We start from the raw sequence: 6,000 nt of genomic DNA, 5'->3' as shown, positions 1-6,000 counted from the left end.
TTAATTATGGAACCCAACCCAGCCAACAAAACTCATGGAATAGATGTACTCCTGAAACTGGTATAGTAGTTTAATAACTCAGTTGACAGAAAACCCACAGGACAGACACAAGGAAGTTTTGCCATTGACCAGTTTAGTTGCCTTATTGATCATGCTTACCCTTTGTAGCATAGACTTAAATTGTATGGCAAGAATGTAGTTGGAATGAGTAGAATTCATGCATTTTAGCATTGTAGGATTCTTTATTTTTTGTTTGTTTGTTTCTTTGTTTTGTTTTGTTTGTTTTTTCAGACTGAGTCTTGCTCTGTCACCCAGGCTGGAGTGCAGTGGCGCCATCTTGGCTCACTGCAACCTCCACCTCCCGGGTTTAAGCAATTCTCCTGTCTCAGCCTCCCGAGTAGCTGCGACTACAGGCGTGCACCACCATGCCCAGCTAATTTTTTACACTTTTAATAGATATGGGGTTTTACCATGCTGGCCAGGCTGGTCTCGAACTCCTGACCTTGTGATCCGCCAGCTTTGGCCTCCCGAAGTGCTGGGATTACAGGCGTGAGCCACCACGTCCGGTCAGCATTGCATGATTCTAGGGAGCTGGAAGGTTGAGGAAATCCTACAGTGGAGGATTTATGCCTTGCATAAGTCAGAGGGAATTCAACTGGCTATACTTCCTTGTAATAAACATATCAAAATGCCTGCTTTTGGCTGCTGTATACATCAGCTGTGGGCAGTGATTAACTCCTGGCCTCCTCTACTTCCACTCATGCCATAAGAGGAGGGGAGAAAGAATCTTTACCGGCTGTAAAGTAAGACATATAAAACAAGGCTAACAAAGCACTGTGTGTCAAGTTGCAGCAGGAGCGATGGCAAATACATAGGAATGAGTCAATGTCGGATTAAAACAAAGAATGTAATTCATGGAAATCTCTCCAATGTACATGTTGGGATGTGCTGAACAGTTGACTTGAGTGGATTTGTAGCAGCATGTGAAGGTGATTTACATAAATGTGAGCTCATGCCCAGAACACAGATGTGACTTGCAAATTTACAACCCTGGTATCATGGAAGCTGCACACAGAAGCAAACACAATTGATAGTAAACAAAACATTACTCCTTTTGCCTGCTGTTAAATATTTAGTGAACTCCAATACAATGCTGCTAGGATGAGACTTGAATTAGTTAGCCTCACTAGTTGAATTTCTCTGAAGGGCAAAGCCTGTGCCCCCATCCTTACCTGAGAGTGAAAAGATTATATTGTTGCAAATGAGGGTGGTAACTTGGATTCAACTCAAATGGAAGAGTTCAGGAATGTGAACAAAAATAGCAAGTTGAATCAATCTGCCTTCTAGAAGCCTATTTGGTGTGTCCACCTACAAATGACCTGCCCACACTTCAAAAATCAAAGTGTATTTGTTTCTCTTCAGTTCCCTCCTCTCTCCTGACTCTGTTTCTTAATTCAGCCATGCTGTGATTTTTCCAACCACCTTCTCCCTTCCCATGATTTAAACAGATGCTGAGTCATAAACATTTCTCTTCTGCCATGTCTCTGGAATTGATCATTGCCTTTCCTTTTAAAGTTCAAGTCCTTCTTACCCCTCATCTGAAATATTGCCATACACTCATAATTGATCAACCCATTTCCTGTTTTCAACTTTTATCCCTTTAATCAGCTCTATGTTTTGTGTGGGGTTTTTTGTTGTTGTTGATTTTATTTTATTTTATTTTATTTTATTTTATTTTGAGATAGGGTCTCCATCTATCACCCAGGTTGGAGTCCAGTGGTGAAATCCTAGCTCACTGCAGCCTTGATTCCTGGGCTCAGGTGATCCCCTTGCTTCAACCTCCTAAGTAGATGGGACCACAGTTGTGCACCACTATTCCTGTTTTTTGTTTTTTTTTTTTTTTCATAGAGATGAAGTTTTCCTATGTTGCCCAGGCCAGTCTCAAACACCTAGGCTCAGGTGATCCACCCACTTCAGCCTCCCAAAGTGCTAAAATTACAGGTATGAGCCACTGTGCCCAGCCAACTCTATGTATTTGACAATTAAGTTTCCCACAAGGCACTGTGGTTATTTAAAAAGAAAAAAAATCTTCAGTCATTGCTCAGGACCTTCTATTTCAGGTTACTTTTCCTTGGCCTACCATTTAAAATCTGCAAGCTACTTTTCCAGTTGCATTCCCCGTTAATGTCTAAATTTAGCTCCCCTAGAACAGGGTTTCTCAAGGAAGCACTATTTCCATATTGGACTAGATAATTCTTTGTTGTTGGGGTCTGTTCTGTGCGTTGTAGAATGTTTAGCAGTATCTCTGTTTTCTAGCCACTAGATGCCAATAGCACCAACTGCCCAGTTGTGACAACAAAAATTATCTTCAAACATTGTGAAATGTTCCCAGGGGGTAAAATTCCTGCCCCAGACAAAATGGGTCTCTTGTGGTTATCAAGATATGCTTTAGGTTTCTCATGTCTACATGTGTGTTTGTAGTGAGCCATTTACTTGGAACGTCTTCCCTACCACATCTACCTATTAAAGTCATATCCATCATTTGTGGTTTAACACAAGGCTCCTTATTACCAAAGTCCTCTCATTGTTTTAACCACTGCCCCTTAATACAAGTGGTTTCCTTTGGAATGACATAACATTTTACATATTTCTTTTTATTTATTTACTTCTTTATTTACTTTGGGGTTTTCTGGTTTTTTGTTTTTCAACTTTTATTTGAGAATTGGGGTACACATGCAGGTTTGTTACAAAGGTATATTGCATGATGCTGGGGTTTGGTGTGTGAATGTATCTGTCACTCATGTAGTGGGCATAATACCCAATGGGTAGTTTTTCAACCTTTGCCCTCTTCCCTTCCTCCCCTCTTGTATTCCCCTGTGTCTGTTGTTCCCATCTTTTTGCCCAACACTTTACATAGTTCTTAAAACATTTATCTTAATTTTTACATTTTTCTTTTAATTTGGCTGCTAAAAAATTAAACACAGAAGCAAAGTTCTGGCCTTTATTTAAATGTGTAAATATTTATAGCCTGACTTATGTAAGCTACTCTATATTTTGAACTTTGCTTTCTCATTTTTTTTTTTTTTTGCCCCTAACCAACCTATTGTATCTTCTTGTATGAAATTTTTATGGGTATATAAGTACTAAAGTAATAGGCCTTATGTAATTATCTCAAAGTTATCTCACTGATACATGCAATTATATGATGTTCTTTTTTATCAAATGTGACAGAAAATAAACCACAGCCTCTTTAGAGAGAGAAAAGAACACACACAAAAACTAGAGCTGGCTGGATCTTAGAAGCCATCTGGTCCTTCATCTTCCCGTTTACTTGAGGTAACGGGAATAGGAACATTGGAAGGACAAATGGCTTTCCCCAAGCGGTAGATACAGTCTTTTACCCACAGTGCCTGCTCAGAATTTATTGCGTTAGACTAGTTATTCCTCATGTGGGGTCTTCAGACCAGCATCATGTGCACAGCTTGGAAACTTATTCGAAATACAAATCCTCAGGCCCATCCCCAATATACTGAGTAATCCCAGCTCTTTGGGAGGCCAAGGCAGGTGAATCACGAGGTCAGGAGATCGAGACCATCCTGGCTAACAGGGTGAAACCCCCATCTCAACTAAAAATTCAAAAAATTAGCCGGGCGTGGTGGCAGGCACCTGTAGTCCTGGCTACTCAGGAGGCGGAGGCAGGAGAATGGCCTGAACCTGGGAGGCGGAGCTTGCAGTGAGCTGAGATGGTGCCACTGCACTCCAGCCTGGGCGACAGAGCAAGACCCCATCTCAAAACAAAAACAAAAACAAAACAAAACAAACCTCTGGGGATAGGGCCCATCTATCTGGGTTTGGTATAGTGTGGGGGTCCTCAAATCTGAACTTATCAGGATAAGTTGGAGGATCTGTTCATATAGACTGGTTATTTACTATGTGCCATATTTAGTGAAAGTTAAATTGTTGTGGATTCTCAAGACCAGATTGTGAAAGGCAGCTACACTCAATATCAAATTAACCACCTGACCTATTTCTTGAAATATAAAACTTAATCCAGAGATCCTCTGTTTATACAATAAAATGTTTTACTCTAATATGGTGGTTTCTGTTTCATCTTAAGATAGCATAATAAGTTTGCATCAAGTTTAAAATAAAGATCTAACATTTATTTGATGTTGATTTTTATCATGTATTACAGGCAGCAGAAATTCTAAGATTAGGAATAGGAAGGCAGGAGAGAGAGTTGAAAGCATGTTAAGCTTTTGTCTTAGTGAGGAAAATAGATATAAATGCTAACAACTCATAGGCATCTTCAGAATGATTTGTTGTAACACAATATAAATATAAGACAGCCACTAAAATAAAAGAAATAATATGTGTATTTATAAGCCAGTAAAAGAAAAAATAAAGGCAAATATGTCAATGCAGTAATGAATGGGAAGGAAAGAAAGAAGAAAGGAAAATACAAAACATGTCAGTGTTTATAATTATTGTAAATATTCTTCTCAAATTTTGTATTTAAATAACACATAAAAATGGCATAGAAAGGTAGAAAAATGAAGGAAGACAAAAAAAGTTAGACTGGACCAATACCAACAAAACTGAAATAGCATTACCATATTAACATCTGACAAAAAATAATCTGAGACAAAAAGTAAAAAGAGGGTTATTTTATTTGGTAAAGTTACAATACTCTGATAAGATTTGACAATCATGAACATGGATGTACCTAACAAAATATCAATAAAATACGAAGCAGGTGCCATTAAAAATACAAGTAAAATCAGAATATTTAACCATCATGGTAGAGACTTGAACACACTTACCTCAATACTCAAGAGATTAAACAGATAAAAAGTATTTAAAATTTTGAATATTTGAATTATACAGTTAACAGCCATATAGATATTTAAAATGTGTACCTAACAAAAGGGAATGTACTTTAATTTCAAATAGCCATGACGTATTTATTAAAGTTGGCCATTAGATTTTAAATAAAATATTTCATATCTTCTGACACAGTTCAATAAAACTAGATAATAAAAATAAAAGGAAGGAGATAGCCTCCTTTCACAAAAATAAAACAAAACAATAAATAAATATCCAACTGGACGTATTAAAATGCTGTTTTAAATAATCTTTGGGTTATTAAACTACTTAGAAATTTTTGAAAACCATGAGAATGCAACGTGCCAACACCTATGATTTTCGTTCAAATGGTACTCAGATGATATTTTAGAGACTTCAGTGCATTTATTATTGAACAAAAAAGAGTATAGGAAATATCAACTATGTGTTCAACTCAACAATCGTGGATAAGAAACAAAAAGTTATATATTTTCATTGTAGAAAATATTAAAATGATAAATAAATTATTGGAGAAGAAAATAAGAATCACCTACAATTATGTTTTTCTTCCCTTGTAATTATAACATATATAATGGACATTATTTTTTTCCTCCCCTGTAATTATAACACATATAATGAACAAAAAGTAAATCAGGACAAATGCCCCAAATTGTGTGCTGTCTCTACAGTTTCAGGGCTGAATTTCTCCTTTGATCTTAAGAAAGTCACAAGAGAGACTCAAGAATGAGGACTCTGACAATCGCCATGGAGTGCCTTTAGTGTCATGCATGTACACGTAGAAGTTGTGTGTGTGTGTGTGTGTGTTTGCACCTGCACGTGTTATGGTGAAGTGATGGACGAGTTGAACCTCCTCAAACCTCTTTTCAGGAATACTACTTTCTTTTTAAAAGATTTTTGCAAAGGAAAATACATGATTCATTTTAGCAGATTTGCCAGAAGGATTTCAGTGACATGAATATTTGGTAAAGATTTAGCCTGCAAAATGAAGTCATGAAAACAGCAAAGGAAAAAATATACCAAAAGAAGTAGTAGGAAAAGAATCCCCTGAAGTCCATTGAGGAAAAAAACCACCTTGGACACAATGTAAGAAAGGAGATTTTCTTATATAAGGAATCCTGATAGAAACACTACTAA

The sequence above is a fragment of the Mandrillus leucophaeus genome, unplaced genomic scaffold (genome assembly GCF_000951045.1).
Source record: "Mandrillus leucophaeus isolate KB7577 unplaced genomic scaffold, Mleu.le_1.0 Scaffold1, whole genome shotgun sequence".
Taxonomy (NCBI): Eukaryota; Metazoa; Chordata; class Mammalia; order Primates; family Cercopithecidae; genus Mandrillus; species Mandrillus leucophaeus.
The sequence above is the reverse complement of the archived record's forward strand: the minus strand, read 5'-3'. Positions refer to the sequence as shown.